General features: G+C 37.9%; 1 long non-coding RNA gene across 1 annotated transcript; it reads left to right on the top strand.

The window, feature by feature from the left end:
* Positions 1–6,565: 6,565 nt before the first annotated feature.
* Positions 6,566–13,498, top strand: LOC104657989. The gene is made up of 2 exons (XR_747366.2): positions 6,566–6,713; positions 13,178–13,498. It is a non-coding gene; the product is annotated as an uncharacterized LOC104657989 (long non-coding RNA).
* The last annotated feature ends 4,578 nt before the right edge of the window (positions 13,499–18,076 follow it).

Genomic DNA, 18,076 nt, shown 5'->3' with positions numbered 1-18,076 from the left:
GCAACAGAGCAAGACCCTTGTGTCTAAAATAACTAAACAAAAACAAAAACTTGCTAAATAAAGCTGAAAAAAAAGCCAGAATATTTTATAATGAGCCACTACTATATACCAGATAGTGTGGGTACAAAATGAATAAGACAAATTTATAGCAGGGAAAAAATTCCAACTGTTCCTCAAACGGGGGCATCTGCTGTGGAATAACAAGATTCTAGAGGGATTTCTGGCTGCTTTGAGCAGCAGGACAGCCTGCAACTGATTAACTCTCCTCACCTGTGCCTGTCATGGCCCACACTGAAATGAAAAGTTATTACTCGGTATTTTCTGGGATTAGTTTGAGAATCTGTTTATCCTGAACAGTAGATAGAAAAGAATTGCTACGAGATAGTGAAGTTTGATCAGCTTAATAAAATCAGCAGGGCAATTCAATTCCACCCACCAGGCAAACTTTCAAATTCACATTCAAATTAATAACAGTGTTGTTCAGTTAAAAGATGCTTTGATCCAAAGAATTCCCAGGGATTTGCAAATTTAGGTGGTTGATGTTCAAGAATGGGGTTTACAGACAGCTGTTTGAAGTAGGAGAACAGCCTGGTAGTGCCTTCTATCAAAAGCAGAGTTATACTCCAAAATGTTTCATTGTGTCATGGTGAAAACAGCGTTTGAGAATACAAAATCAGGACCTTGTGACCAAGTTTATATTCTTAAAATAAAACAATTAAACAATTATTTGACTAAACCTTAGTCAAATAAAGAGAGATCAGTGAAGGTTAATACATCTTAAAGTTTATAATTAATTTGGCATAGAATGCTAATTTCTATACTATTTTGCTCACCATAAACTTTCACCCCAAATGAAATATAACTAAAGTTGTATTTTTAAACACATACATATATATTTTTTCTTTATCTGATGTTCCATTCAAATATCTAGTTAAATGTTCTAGATATTTATTCATCACAACAACTGAGACTGTTTTGAGAATGAAAGGGGGTACTTTTAATAATTACGCTAAGGGAACAGGTGTCAACTGGAGACGTCCTTGGCAAACCAGGACATATGGCCACCCTATGATTAGGGCTTTTTCGAGTTACAGCAGTTGTTGACTCCTGCATTCTGGGCCATACTTCTCATCTCTCTGAACCCCACCTCCCTTCATTTTGTATTTTCTCTTTCTGTGCTTTCTATGTGAGATCTCTTTATCCTCTCCCATTTATTCAATAACTAGTTAATGAGCATGTTCCACCTGTCAGATATTATTCTAGTAGCTAGAGACACAAATTTGGCCCTGGGTCTCTAGATGCTTATATTCTAGCCCGATTTGGGAGCACACTTTAACTAGTTTTATAATTAGGTATTTTATAAAAATTTTGAAGTATGCTATAAATGTGAATCACACAGTGCCTGGGAGCATATAATCTGTCCTGCCTGGAAAGTCAGAGAAATCTTTCTTTACAGATGTCATCTTAATAAAATTCTAGGGACTGTGTTTATTACTCCTCATCTCTGCTGTCATCTTCTTCTGCCTCCCTTCTTTTTTATTATTTTTATTAACATTTCTGGTCTTCAGTTTCTTTTTTTCTACTAACATTGTATCAGGGTGACACCAAGATGTGCTATACTGAACCCAACTTCTGCATGTTTAAGACAAAGTATGCAAAATTAAATGAATCTATACTCCAGTTTTGTGAATAATTCAGATACACAATATAATGCAATAAAAGATGGCTGTGCTACCTGATCAGGTGCCTGATTGGGTACCAGTGGACAAGTTTGCCACGCAGGAGTCCAAAAATCTCGCTTTAGTCAATACATGATTAACTTGCTTCCCTTCAGTACTTGCCTGTTCTTTATTTCTTGCCTCTTCTTAACTCTTCCCTTAAATGTCAGCATTCCCTAAAGTTCTGTCCTTTGCCTTCTTCTCATTTTTTTTTTCTTTGGGAAACTCTTCTACTTCCATGGTTTAAGCCACCACTTTCAGGCAGATGGCTCTGAAAACTTTTTCTTCTGCTCTCTAGGGAGTTCTCAGCAAAGAACAATCCTGCATTTGCAGCTGTGTGCAGGACAGTGTCACAGTCCAAGCCACTGGCACTACCCAGCTCATGCCACCATAATCTTTCATCTTGATTATTGCAAAAACCTTCTGACTGGTGTCCCTGTCTCCAGCCTTGCTCCCACCCAAATCAATTTTGCCTCCACACCATAGCAAACGTGATCTTTCTAAACTGCTTGTTATCATGCTAACCCTCTTCTTAAAACTCTTCCCTAGCTCACTGTTGTTCCTTAATTAAAACCCAAGCTCTTAACAGAAACTGACACTCTCTGCATAGCCTGGCCTGTTTTTCCCTCTAGACTTGCCAACAACGTTTCCCATCTTACACATACAGCACACTTCCTGCTCTATAACCCATGTTGTCTCCTGACTTTAAGCCACCACACATGCTCTTCCATCTTCTGAACATGCTCTTTTCCTGTCCTGACTTTCACTCATCCCTCAGGCCCCAGCTCCTTAAGAGCTTTCCTAGATTTCCAAGTCTGAGTGAGGTGCTCTTACTGAGAGGTGACAATGCGCTGGCGGCCCTCGCTGGCTCTCAGCGCCTCCTCGGCCTCAGCGCCCACTCTGGCTGCCCTTGAGGAGCCTTTCAGCTGGCTGCTGCACTGTGGGAGCCCCTCTCTGGGCTGGCCCAGGCCGGCTCCCTCTGCTTGCAGTTAGGTGCAGAGAGAGAGGCGTGGGTGGGAACCAGGGCTGTGCGCCGCACTGGCAGGCCAGAGTGAGTTCTGGGTGGGCGTGGGCTCCGCGTGCCCCACACTCAGAGCGGCCGGCCGCCGCTGCTGGCCCCAGGCAGTGAGGGGCTTAGCACCCAGGCCAGCAGCTGCAGAGGGTGTCCTGGGTCCCCTGGCAGTGCCGGCTCCCAGCAGAGCAGAGCTTACGACCTGCAGGCCGCCATGCCCGAATCTCCCCACTCCATGGGCTCCTGCCCAGTCAGAGCCTGCTGAAGGAGCACCACCCCCTGCTCCAGGGTGCCATGTCCCATGGACCGCCCAAGGGCTGAGGAGTGTGGGCGCACAGCACGGGACTGGCAGGCAGGTCTGCCTGCACCACTGGTGCAGGATCCACTAGGTGAAGCCAGCTGGGCTCCTGGGTCTAGTGGGGACTTGGAGAACCTTTATGTCTAGCGAAGGGATTGTAAATACACCAATCAGCACTCTGTGTCTAGCTCAAGGTTTGTAAACACACCAATCAGTGCTCTGTGTCTAGTTAATCTGGGGAAGACTTGGAGAACTTTTATGTTAGCTAGAGGATTGTAAATGCACCAATCAACACTCTGTCTAGCTCAAGGTTTGTAAACGCACCAATCAGTGTTCTGTGTCTAGTTAATCTGGTAAGGACTTGGAGAAATTTTATGTCTAGCTAGAGGATTGTAAATGCACCAATCAGCACCCTGTCAAAACGGACCAATCAGCTCTCTGTAAAATGGACCAATCAGCTCTCTCTAAAGTGGACCAATCATCAAGATGCAGGTGGGGCCACATGAGGGAATAAAAGCAGGCTGCCTGGGGGGTGTCTTTCCACACTGTGGAAACTTTGTGCTGTTGCACCTTACAGTAAATCTTGCTGCTGCTCACTCTTTGGGTCCACACCATCTTTATGAGTGTACCACTCACCGCGAAAGTCTGCAGCTTTACTCCTGAGGCCAGCGAGACCATGAACCTACCAGGAAGAATGAACAACTCCAGACCTGCAGTCTTTATGTGCTGTAACACTCACGGCGAAGGTCTGCGGCTTCACTCCAGAAGTCAGCAAAACCACGAACCCACCAGAAGGAAGAAACTGTGGCCACATCTGAACATCTGAAGGAACAAATTCTGGACACACCATCTTTAAGAACCGTAACATTCACTGCGAGGGTCCACGGCTTCATTCTTGAAGTCAGCGAGACCAAGAACCTACCAATTCCAGACACATTACTATGTGCTCTCTCACAGCACCCTCTGCCCTTGTTATCACAGCCCCATTTTACTCTCACCTTTAGGTTACTCACATTCTCCACTTGGCTGTGAAATATAGCATTGGATGTAAATACTACTATAGAATGAGAAGATTGAACATGAATAGGCACTCAGTAGCTATTAGTGTCTTGTAAGGGTCTTAACAAGTGGTTAAACTTTGGTATGAGAAATCCACAGAAATAATAGCATCAGCAAAGATGGGTCTAGAGATGGGAAAATGCAAGGCAAATGTAGTAATTAAATCATGCAGATTGAAATATACACTCAGATAGGAAAATAATGGGAGCCAAGGCTTGAACAGCTAAGCCTTGAATGCCAGATTGAGACATTTGGTATTTTTTACCAACATTTGCTGGACATTAGATTTGCCTGGGAAACTCTTATCAAAACACCAATACCTGGGCTCCACCTTCGGAGATACTGAATTATCCGAGAAAGAGACTCAAGACAAAAGCATTTTAAAAAAGCTTTCTAGGCTGGAATTAAGAATCATGACTCTAGGAGGCAATGGAAATTTTGGAAGTTTTTGAGTATAATCTAGTATATATTGAATTGTAATAAACATGTGTCAAATGACTGTTAATGTTGCATATACCAGATATCTTTGTTATTGGTTTTCAGAAATTTTTCATATTTTATAAAAATATATTTATTCCTTAAAAAAACACCACAATGACTTTATTTCGCTTTGTTACAGGTAATGTGTAAGAGCCCACAAAAGTCACTTAATTTTCTCATGCTTTACATTTTATTTTTCCTTTCCTTGTGTGTAAACACAAGTGTTTTAAGCATAATTTGAACTGTTTTTTTCCAGAATGTGCATCTTTATTTTTCCTGAATATTTCTATTGTCTAAATACCTTAGGTAAAATTTACTGCTTCTACGGATGGCCTAAAAGTTCTGGCAATGAAAGAAGTAAAGTGTGAATGTATTCTTAATACAAGCTATTCAGATGTCTTCATCAATTATTATGTGAAGTCTTTCCAGTTCTATCCTAAACTGTAGAAACTCTTCCAGTTAAACAACAGGGCGTGATAAGAGTTTCATAACATACTGCCTCTAAGAAGTAATTTCATTGTACCAAACTCATTTTCACTTTTAATGATCTTGATTTGATCCTATATCACTAATAGAGGCTTTAAAAATCAATTTACATATTTACTAGACACTATGAGGTTCATGATGCTCGCTCTTTTTACAAATAATAAATATGTATATACATTTTTTACAAATAATAAATGCATACATAAACATTTTTCCTGCTATTATCTGTATGTACACATTTTAAAACATAACAAATTGCTTTTTACACATTGTTTGAAAAAAATGTGGTAATATCAGAATTCCTCATTGTTAGCAATTATCTCTAAGAAGGTCTAAAGTTTTTATTCTAGGACTTGAAGGGGAAGTTAGCCATATTTATATACTACTTTTCTCAAACTTAGCTCTCAACTCAATATACTGTATTTGACAGGCAGACACAGGTATTATATCATGATAAAACAATAGTGGTGCAATTGTTTCTTAGATTGAAAGAGATGCAGTCATTGCACTATTGCAAGAGTAAAGGAAAAAAAAAGAATTGTCATTATCCAATGAATTAATAGAGTTCTAATCCCACTTGAAGAAGAATTTTGTTTTTCTGAGGAATTCCAGTATTTATGCTTCTGTGAAGCGTTTTCTAATATTGACTCTTTAGTTAGGGGCCAGGAAATATTTTTTTCTAATTGAGAAGGAAATTGGTTATAAGCAAATTAATTTGGGGAAATGGTGAGATTTAAAACTCCCATGTTTTCATCAGATGCCACATTTTTCTGGAGTTCTAGCTATCCTTTGTTCTTGTATTTCCAAAACATCTAGTAAATTTAGAAAATGCAATGGGAGACTTTAAGCCCACAGCCCAGCCCTTGATAAATAATCAAACAACAATCAAGTATTTATGCTTGCCCTGCAACAGAAAGGTTAGAGTTCATTGAAAAATCCTCTTAATTTAAGAACTGTAGTTGTTCCATACAATCATAAATAAAAGAAGTAATTATAAACTTTGGGTGGAAAAGGACTAAAAATATTTTTGAGAAAAATATGGCTTTCTAATCTAATTGAAAGTAAGGGAAATTTTTTGTGCCTTGTAGTGTATGACTATATATAGTTTTGTGTGCCTGGTGAATGATGTCTAAAGAGGTTGCTCAAGGTTACAGGAAAAACCCTAAGGAATTCTTGCAGCAACATCCTGAAATAAGAGCTCCTGCATAATAGATTCACTGTGGTTTCCTTAGTGAAGTGAGCCTTCTATGAACACACAATCTTTAACTATACAGGATCAGGAGGAGAATTGAGTCATGCATTGGAATGCTTTTAACTTTGGTTTACCCCTCTGTTTAAAGAAGAGAGTTATGAGATTTGCTTAATTTGATCATTTTCCTCTTTCCTTTGGTAATCTCCCTCCTGTATTATAAGATATATAATGCTTCCTTCACACTTCAGATGAAAGTTGAAATGAATTTTTCATGCATACTATGTTGTAGATGCAAGGTCAAAAATTTACTTCAGGGATCTGAATGTGTAGCATGTACAACTGAGTGTTGAAAGAAGACAAAATCTTCTTCATCACAAAGAATACGTGCTCATTAAGAATCAGAATGTTCAATTGTGTGAAGATGGGAGATGGAGAGATTGGTATTATGGCCTTGGATCCAGAAATCAGGTATTTACCCAAAATTTTCTCTGTAGTTTTCACCTATCATCTATTCATTTAACCTGTTTACCATAATTTTTTAAGTTTAATTAAGAGTCAGTCGTCTTTTCATGTTGCCAGATAACAGCCTTGACATTTTAACGGGAGACATTTTTCTCATATTAGGTTCTAGATATTGTGTATGACAGTGGAACTCCTAGTGAGATTTTCTTGAGTTCATAAGCACCTATTAAAGATGCTTATAATAAAAGAATAAAAGATAAAAGACAAAGAAATGTTTGAAGAGGTATTCTGGGGCTTGATCTATTGGTTATTAAAAATGTAATACAGGGCTACGTTAACAAGGCAGAGTGGTTTAGATTCAAGAACCAAAAGGCAGATTCAAGAAATAGGAAAAAAAAAAAAAAAACTAGAAACAAATCCTAATTATGATAAGTATTTTCTATATGACAACAGTACCACTGCAAAAAACAATAAGCAAACAAACAAAACTCCAATAAACCAAATGAAATCATTAAATAAAAATACAATTGAAAAATCAAAAAATTACAAAGATATATAATGAATGCTGCTGTAACAGTGGATTGAATCAACTATGTTCAAATACTATAACCAAACACATTTCAGATAAATTAAAAATGTCAAAAAATAAAATGATAATTTATATAAATAATAGTATAATTCCAGATTTCAGAAAAAGAAGAAGTCATCACTAAAGAAGAAAAAAGTCAATATAAAAAGCCCAAACTGTGATACATTAAATCCTTTCATAAGCAAAATTAAGGGGTCAGCAATAAACTCAAAAAGTATTTTCAGAAAAATGACAAAGGGTTATGTCATTAAATAGAGCTCATGCCAACCAGTAAGTTTGCCAATAGGAAAAATGTCCAAGTGCCTGTGAATAAGAGCTCACAGATGAGGAAAATATATGTCACTAATAAATATAATAAAACATGTTACCAACTTAAAATGAGATATCACTTTGTCTCCTGGATTAGAGGGTACAAGGGGAGGTACAACAACATTTCACACATCCTTCATCCCACCTGCCAGCCCAACCCCATACTAGAGGGGTTTGCTCACCCAATCTCCCTTCTGAGACCGTAGTCTGAGAATAAAAAAAGATAAAAAAATCAAAGAAATGCTTGAAGAGGTATTCTGGGGGACTTGCTTTACTGCTTATTAAAAATGTAATACAGAGCGACAATAACCAGCTACTCTTCAAGTATAGGGAAGAGACGGAGAACAAATACCACGTTATAAGAGCAGGTTAATTGCTGTGTTAATGTTTTGCTGTGAGCCTAGGTCTGGAGGAACTGTTTTTCTTGATTCCCTCCTATTTTGCAGGATTGCAATGCTACTGGAGATCCCTCTTTGACCCCAGGGCTAGGATGGAGAGAAAAATAAAACTGAGATAGTGGGAATGGGAGGATGACTCTCTAATGTCTGTCTGAAATAGCCTCGTTTCAGTTGAGTCATTTAGAAGGAAATAGTTGGTCATTTAGAAGGAAAGTAAAGAGATGTTTTGTATCGTGTTATGAGACCCATGTGCATGTCAGGTTGCCTAATCTGAAGATATTCTTTTGAGCAGTGGACGAGTAGGACATAAGGGATGGTTAAGGGGTTTGTTATATTAGCAGAACTTGTCCAAAATAGTAATGCAGGATGTAAATGAGAGAATATTGAGATAGTCGCTCTAATACTGACACTGATGACAGTTTTAACTGATACAAGCTTTCTATAAACCATTTAAAGTACCAAGATTGTTACATTTTAAAAAATATCTTCTTTGATCCCCAACTACATTTCTTAGCATTACTCATTGACCAAACTTTTGAAAAACACCACTTTGTGACAGGCAAAGAAGATGATAGATACAGCAATTAACAAGGCAGGCCAGGTACTTGTTCTTATAGCACTTTAATTCTAGTGGGGCCAGGAGAGAACAGACAATAGCCATGTACATAAACAAATAAGTAAGATATTATAGAAAGTGATACATAGAGTGAAGAAAATAAATTGAAGTAATATGTTAAAGAGTGACCAGGGAATGTCAGGGAAACTCTCTTTGAAGAGGTGATGTATTAGTGAGGGTTCTCCAGAAAAACAACCAGTAGAATGTGTATACATCTCTCTAGATGGATAAACAGATAGATACATAGATGGATAGATAGTTACACACTTAAGTACATACATATATGTAGTGTAGAGAGAGAGAAACAGAGACAGAAAAAGGTTTGTTTTAAGAAATTACTCTGGTGGCAGGCACCTGTAGTCCCAGCTACTCGGAAGGCTGAAGCAGGAGAATGGTATGAACTCAGGAGATGGTGCTTGCAGTCAGCCGAGATCCCACCACTGCACTCCAGCCTGGGCGACAGAGAGAGACTCTGTCTCAGAAAAAAAAAAAAAAAAAAAAGAAATTGACTCACATGATTGTGGGAGCAGGAAAGTCTGAAATCTGCAGGGCAGACCAGACCAGGAGGCTGGAAACCCAAGGAAGGAGTGATGTTGCACTACTGCGTCTGAAATCAGTCTGCAGGCAGAATTTCTTCTTCTTCAGGGACCTTAGTCTTTTCTCTTAAGGTCTTCAACTGTTGGATGAGGCTCACTCACATTATGGAGGATGAGATGCTTTACTCAATGTCTACTGACTAATCACATCTAAAATTTATCTTCACAGTCATGAAGACCAAGCAAGTTAGTCTTGCTCTTATTTGACCAAGCAAGTGAGCACTGTAGCCTACCCAAGTTGACTCAGCAAATTAATGGCCACAGGTGATATTTCAGCTGATAATCGAATAACAATATGTAACCAGCCACGTGTGGTCCTGATGGAAGAGATGCAAAGGCTCTAAAGCAGAAGAGTGTGCACTGGGAACAAAAAGACCCAGTGTGCTGGGTCCCAGTGATGTGCTGTGGTCTGTTCATACTGCCTCTAAAAACCCTCCAAAAAATCAATGAATCCAGGAGGTGGTTTTTTGAAAAGATCAACAAAATTGATAGACCACTAGCAAGACTAATAAAGAAGAAAAGAGAGAAGAATCAAATAGACACAATAAAAAATGATAAAGGGAATATCACCACCGACCCCACGGAAATACAAACTACCATCAGAGAATACTATAAACACCTCTACGCAAATAAACTAGAAAACCTAGAAGAAATGGATAATTTCCTGGACGCTTACACTCTCCCAAGCCTAAACCAGGAAGAAGTTGAATCCCTGAATAGACCAATAGCAGGCTGTGAAATTGAGGCAATAATTAATAGCCTACCAACCAAAAAAATCCGGGACCAGACGGATTCACAGCCGAATTCTACCAGAGGTATAAGGAGGAGCTGGTACCATTCCTTCTGAAACTATTCCAATCAATAGAAAAAGAGGGAATCTTCCCTAACTCATTTTACGAGGCCAACATCATCCTGATACCAAAGTCTGACGGAGATACAACAAAAAAAGAGAATTTTAGACCAATATCCTTGCTGAACATATATGCAAAAATCCTCATACTGCCTCTAAGAGCTGATTGCAAACATCTCTTTTCAATTCCATGGTCAGTGACATCACACTAGTAGCTTGAAATCAGTAAGTATTTATACCAGAGGAGTATGTACACCAGAGTAATCAGCAAATGCTACAAACCAGGACTTTTATTACTCCCACTTTTTAAACACTTACCTGCAAAGTACTCATGGGAAGAGCTCAAGGGGGAGGCATGGCCCTTAGATAGCATGTCTCTAAGCATAGCTCTCAGTCTCAGTGTGATGACTGACATTTTCCAGTCATATTACAAGTCAAAATAATTCATATTGTAGTGTACTCTTGAACAGGTTTCATAGGGTGGCAGGATTGCTAGTAGAAAGGATAATGAGAAGATTACTGAAGCAGTCTAGAGACGAGATGATGAAGACTACACGAGAGTGTGGCAGGCACCAGGAGAGATTAAAAGCTTTGAAGGGCACATTTTGAATGGGGTGCTTATAGCTCTTGGATGGAGGAAGCTGCAAGGAGAGAAATTAAGAATGACCCATGGATTACTGACCTAAGCAACTGGGCCTACCCATGTTGGGGTTCTTTTATGACATGGGAACACCTGGGAGGGAGAGTTTCAACAGGGAAATGTGGCGGGGGAGTCAGTTGTTGCTTTGGCCTGATTGACTTTGAGATGCCTGCTAGATTTTGAAATGCCTGAAGCCATTAAGGAAGAAGTTTTATATGTGAGCTTGTATTTGGAACTCAGTGGAAAGGTCAGGACTGGAGATGTAAATTTGGGAATCATCTCTATACAAAGACTAACTTTCCTAAGGAAATAATCAGAAATTCAGACAGACTAATAGGTTAAAATAAAAGAAGGACACAGAAATGTATATGCTATATGGCTGAATAAGGAAGATATATTGAAACAATTAGTCAATAAGCCATAATTCCACTTGCTGTAGGTAGTGTAATTATGAGTAATTTAAATTTTTTGTCCTTTAGATATTCACCACAACAAATAAGTTATTCTTAAAATTAGAAGAAAACAATCTTATTTTTAAAGAAATATAAAAACATTAAATTTGTTAACATTGAAATAGCGAAGTAGCTAAAAATGTTATTTGGCCACTGGTTAAACTGTTTCTTTGACTTAAAGAGCTTACAGTTATGTAAGCACACTATTTTTTACTTGTCTGTCCCATTATTAAAATAATACATGTATGTTACAGATAAATTTGAAAAGATAAAAGAATAAAGAGAAATAATTTTTATGTATTATTGAATATTTAGTTTTCTTGATCCAATTTGATCTACTTTTTTGTGATATGCTCCTATCGTTTTATATCTTATTTACATCTTATATTTATCTTTTTATATCTTATAGAAGCTATGTTATTAATCCCTTAACAGTGCATTTTTATAAGAGGTTAAAAAAGGTTCACGACTTCACATGGTTTTACATCTTGTGATAGTGTTCTGTAATGTTTAGCCTCTATGATACTGCTGCAGTCTAGTGTTTCACTGGAATTTTTCATTTTCACTTCAGTGCCATAAAACTGCAACCTCAAATTTATTGCAATATTTACATATATGACAGCTGTTAAAACTACAGTAGTTGAAACACACTTAGGGAATAGTTACTGAGGCAAATGTATGTATACACACACACACACTTTCATATAAGTTATTTATTGTAACGTTGAACTTTTATTCCCTCGTGGTGAATAAAAAAAGGACATAAGTGTTGATATTTATGTTATAACATTACCTGCTTCCCTTACTTCATTCATGCATTTCTTTATTCATATCAATGCTTACTGAAAAGTTTATAAAGAACCTACTATGTGCCAAGCAGTGAGCAAAACACAGCATAGTTGGGGAGACGGACTCATAAATGGAAAAACAGTGTTGCCATATGGTGAGAACTGTTGAAAGGGTATAATCAACATACTTTGGAATCACACAGGGGAATGGGAGAAGGTGACCCTTGAGCTGGGTGTTAGAGGATGAATGAGCATTTACCAGGCAAAAGAAATAGCATTTGCACCTGCATGGAGCCATGAAAGGAGAAAGAATGATTGAGGCAGGAAATAAAGTTCAAAAGTGAGGTTTGGACCAGCTTGTGATGGGTCTTGTGTGCCAAGCTAAGGAATTTGGGTTACATATTGCAGGTCATGGAAGTCAACAGAGGTTGCTTTGCATTGGAGACTGTCAGAATCAGTTTGGGCTGGAAAGAACATTCTGCAGCAATGTGAGGAAAGATTAGATTGGAAAGAAAACTGGGAATAGGAGCACTAGGGATAGGTGAGTTCAGTGCAAAAGATAAGGAAGGCTGAAAGCTTTGGCAGTCTCTGAGGATGGGAAGAAAGAAGACAATTTGGCAAAAATGACAATATTTAATGAAATGATTAAAGCAAGAGCAGGATGAAGAAGAAAGAAGATAGGGAATATATTTTTTAAAAGAAGGTTGGGTGTGAAAATTAGAGAGTCTGGAAAGTAATTTGAAGAAGGGTTAGAATCAAACAATTTTTTAAAGGGTAAGTAAAATTTGAGGTTGGTCTAAATTGAGACCAATGTGTTTGAAATAATATTTTATATTTCCTGGGTTGAGATAGAGAGAAAAAAAAAGGGCTGATAAGAGGTCTACTTTCATCTAGACTACATAGGTGCTCAGAAAGAAAGAGAAATGAGAATTTACTTAGTTTTTATTTTTAATTTTTTGGGCACATAGCAGGTGTATATATTTATGGGATACATGAAATGTTTTGACACAGGCATGCAATGTGAAATAAGGAAATCTTGAAGATGCGTTCATCTCCTCAAGCATTTATCCTTTGAGTTACAAACATTCCAAGTACACTTTTTAAGTTATTTAAAAATGTACAATAAAGTTATTATTGACTGTAATCACCCTGTTGTGCTACCAACTAGTAGGCTTTATTCACGCTTTCTAAGTGTTTTTGGTACCAATTAACCATTCCCACCTCTCCCCTAGTCCTCCACTACGTAAATGGGAATTAAAAGATGATCAGAAGACAGTTGGGAGCAGAGTGAGAATAAGAACCTTCAATTGCCGTCTCATCTTTCAGATCACGAAGAAGTTTTTCACAATGAGCAGAACACTCAACCTGAAAGCAGAATGGATTGAGTCACTGCAGCGTGGCAGTGGAATGGTGCTTGATGTTGGCAAAGGAAACATGTACTTCTAGACTTGACACTTTTCCCTTAGTTTATAGTTTCCAAATAGAAACATCACTTTAAAATAACATGGAGAATATACATGGATGTACTGAACGAAGAATAAAGTCTGTGTTGCAGTCCTGGCCCCATCAACTTCTACAAATATGGCTTTGGACAAATCACCTAACTTTTACTTTTGAGAATTTAGACTCATCATGTATAAAATGGTATTGCTAATATGTTTGCTGCCTACCCCATTGGGTTTTGTGAGGAATAAATGATAATGCTAAGAAAAATGCATTGAGAATTATAAATCACTATTCAAATGCAAGTTATTTATGTGATTATTGTCATTATTATTACTTTCACTCAGCTAAAAGCTTAGAACCAAAAAAATCTGAGAACTTGCTTACTATCAATAACTGTCTTATTTGATTTAGGGACTCAAGAAAGTATCAGATCACATGACTGAGTTTCATCAATTCCAAGTTGTACATTGAGAATCACAATAAAGATTGGGAATATGAGACTTTAGGCATAATTCTTTTTCATCACCATCTGGCTATTTCTACTTCTCCAGTCCTAACTTCTAACCTGATCTTAGTCAGCAGGGCTAAATTGCAAAGTAGAAAATTTCAAGGAAGCCTTCTTCAGGTTCCATACTCTGCTTTTATGCCCTCTACACAAAGAAAGGGAAACAGAAAAAAAAAAGAGTGGACCTCACATTCATACACAACTTCCTCCCAACAATTTCCTTAGTAGAGCCTGGGAGGTCCTACTTGAACCAATCCTGCTCCCTCCACTGGCTCTGCACCGCCTGATGACCTCCATACCATGCTCCCTTGTATCTCAATACTACTCACAGGTCACCTCATCAGAGACACCTTCCCTGATTACAGCATATGAAATTACAAAATAAGCCTGATCTCATTCCATTGTCTTGCTCTGCTTCACAAACCTCAATCACCAGCAGATGTAGAATATACTTATCTGTTTCTTATCTGTCCCTGCTCCCATCCATGTAAGCACTGCAAGAATCAGACTTGGTTTACCATTGTAACCCCTGAGTCTGCCACATGGAAAGTATTCAATAAATCATTGTTGAACAAAGGAATGAATGCATCTGTGAATAGATATATTAATTTAAAATGTCCTGGTTCTTAGAAGGATTTTCAAAATTTGAAAATATGAAGTGGTGTGAGGACTATTGCTCAAGGTTAAAAGAAAGGAAAAATAATGCATCATTCAGGCAATTGATGGACTTTGAAGGAAGAAAGCAGGAGGAGCAGGGCAGGGCAAGTTTGGAGAGCACAGCAGGTAAAATGACAGATTCTAATAGGGTGACCAACCCATTGTGGAGGATCTAGACATTTTCCAGCTATAGTACTAAAAATCCTTTATCCTATGCAACTCCTCAGTGCCAGGCAAACCAGAACTGTTGGTCGCCCTATAACTTAGAGTTAAATATTTCCTAAGGATTAGAATTCCTTATGCACATTTATTAGCAATGAGACCTTGGGCAAGACAAACTGTCTCTGATTTTAGTTTCTTATTTGTAATTGGGGCTAGAAATACCTGGTTCAAAGGTTTGTAGATATTTCTTTTAAAAGACTCTATATAAAACACTTAACACATTGCCTGGTATGAAATGTGTGCTGGATAAACAGCAAGGTAGTATTATTAAAGTGCTTGGTTGATAATTGGCACTCAATAAATGTCGGCTTAAAGAGTAAGGTAGATGCTAATTCCTGAGTGTTTTGTGTGACATGGATAATGCCTTTTAATAATAGAATTGCACTATTTCAAAAGGTATAATAGTCTTCATGATGAAATTTTAATACTGCATTTGCCTTTCTGCTCTCAAAGTATTTATCTTCATCTAGAAGAAAAGCATTTTTGTTTTTATAATGTTCTTTATTTTTTTAAAAAAAATATGTAGTGCAATAAAAAGTAAAAAGTAAGACTTTTATGAACGTTTATAAAGTTTTATACATTCCAAAACATAACATAAATATATTTTACTTGCCAATATCAATAATTTATTCAAAGTCTTTTAAATAAGGCTGGTATAGGCTGGAAATATCATATTTTAGGAAAGCATAATTCTTCTCATCAACAAAAACAAATGTTCCAACTAGTTTTATGAAACAAAAGCCTTTAAAATAGTCACTTGCAGTGATTTGAAAAAACGTTCTCTTGTCTGTTTCTGTTAATGCCCTCATGAGTTTTACTAGTTGCAACTGAAATCACAAAAACCAGGGCTTGATGCTTAACTGGCAAGAAGCCAGGATAATGAAATTAATAACATATGCTGAAGAACCCATTTGTAACAATTTTTTCATTTAAAAAAATGAGGCAGCTCAAAGCTACTGACAGGGCTTTCTCCCCCTTCCCCCAACCCTTTATTTTCTTTTGCCTGTAATATGTCTGTATGTTAAAGCTGATAGTTCTTAGTTACTCTCACAATTCACATGACTCCAAGATTTAAGCTATCCTGTGGCTGATAGGAAGAAAGTTTATTTTGTTGTTGTTTTTGTAAGCCTTTTTTTTAGGTCGCAGTATGATTCTCTGTCTTGTCAACCAGCAATACTCTGCAGTTCAGAGCCGAGCCCTGTGGTAGGGACACTTTTGAACACGAGGTCTCGGTTGCTTTGGCTGATCTCACCTGTCAGCAAGCTGACATGGAACTCTTCTGCATGTAACTCTTGAATCACAAAGGCCATGCCCAAAGGTATGCGCATCTGATTTAGAAAAGAACCCTCTGAAGCCCTCTCTTAGAACTTCTTCACCTTCACTTTATGTACATCTCTAGCAAGACTGGCAACCTAATTTACAAATGTAATAAATTATGGACAACAAATTAGAAGGAAAGAAGCAAGCAACTGAAAGCAGCAAAAAGAACAACTGAGAGTTAAGCAGGAGTTGGAGAAATGCTGAAATCAGGCATAGGAAAAAATACAGCTCTCTCTGTCATCACTGGGTGAAGAACCTTTATAGACTCTAGAGTTTTAGGGGGCATCACAGGATTTCAGCAAGTGTGAGGCTCTAAATCACTGGTGTGTTCCTGATAGGTGTTCATATAGATAAGCATGAGTCATAAGGAAAGGTCAGGTGCCATATTCACTGTTGAAGAACATTGGCAAGATTGTCATGCATTTCTTCATAGTTGTTCAAATAAAGGATAGATGGATAGATAGATGGATAGATAAATCTACAGCAACTCATATATTATAAATGTGTTTGTGTGATTGTGCACAGAAGTGCATCATTATCAGAGTGCTCAGATTACACACCAATAATGGATCTCTCTGAGCAGTGGGCTAGAGGAAAAACAGAAAAGAGGGTCTCTACTTCATATAGTTCTGTTTTGTTGAAGTTTTCAAAATGAGCGTGTTTATTTTTTAACAATAAAAATATTTAAATATGTTCAAGGAAGGCTAAATCACAGGTGCGTTCTTACCCACGTACATTTTATCAGTCAGCCCATAAGCCAGCAAGATCTTGAGGCACAGGGTCAATATTCATTCTTCCTACCAGACATATATTGAACCTTTGCACTGTACTATACCCCTGCAAGATATCCCTGTTTTATATGCAGAAAGGATAAATCAGATCTCATTCTTTCTCTCAACAAACTATTAAATGAGTAAGAAGCTGAGAGGATAATAAAACGTGATGGGAGCAATGTGGGGAAGTGGGAGGTGGGGGAGAAAGACTTGGAACACGTGACCTTGAAGCCCAGACAGGACAGGGTGCAGCCAAGGGGATGCCGGGAAGCCAGTGGGAGGAAGCAAGGCAAGGGAGCCTCAGAGAATGACGAGAAAGGGCCTGAAGGTCCTTGCCAAAGCCCTGATGGGAAGAGACTGAAGACAAACTGCAGTGATATTAGAATGTTAGAGAGGTCAGAGCCATCCCCAAGGTGGGACCTTGTTTGGGGGCCTAGTTTGTTCCATTTAGGATAGATTTAATGAACACAGATGCTGCAAAAAGTCTTCCGTTGTGTATCTCTCTGTTTGTCTCTACCCCTACCCACTCCTCTTCTTTGTGGCCCAACTCTGTCTGCAATTCCAAGACACTGGAGCCCCTGAAGACAACACCAAACTAATGCAAGGTACAGACACATTTAACAACTGCTCTTTTAATAAATATCTTCTTTAGAAAACATTGTAATTTGTAAAGGGTCTACTTTGTAAACTCCACCAAGAACCTTGCATATAGAACACTAAGTATTGTTCTCTTCATCATAAGCTATTCTTTGTCTTTTGAATTCAGGAATAAGCAATGACAAAATTCTAGTAAAGATTCTTTCTAATCAAAGAAGAAAGACATAGGATTTGGTTTAAGGGTCTTAATGTGTGTGTCACTCTATTTTAAAGATAAAAAGGACAGCAACAAACTGGTATCAAAGGCATGCCGTCTTCCTGAAGATTCTTCCTACACTCCACTGACTTATATGGGTTTATATGACTGTATTGGGTGGGTGGAGGTGGAGGGAGAAGTGATATTTAGTTGGAGGTTGTCATAATATTGGATAGTTGACCTGGTCATTATCTCTAATTCAGAGAGGAACATGATGCATTTGAGCTCTGCAGCACAAATTAAAAACAGCATTTTGTAAGTGCTGTTCACTGCAGTGACAAAAGACTACACATTACATTAAAAAGTTCTTTTGGAGGGCGTATGAAAGCTTTACTGAGAACACATGGCTGATTTC

This window comes from Rhinopithecus roxellana, chromosome 4 (assembly GCF_007565055.1).
Source record: "Rhinopithecus roxellana isolate Shanxi Qingling chromosome 4, ASM756505v1, whole genome shotgun sequence".
Taxonomy (NCBI): domain Eukaryota; kingdom Metazoa; phylum Chordata; class Mammalia; order Primates; family Cercopithecidae; genus Rhinopithecus; species Rhinopithecus roxellana.
The sequence above is the reverse complement of the archived record's forward strand: the minus strand, read 5'-3'. Positions and strand labels throughout refer to the sequence as shown.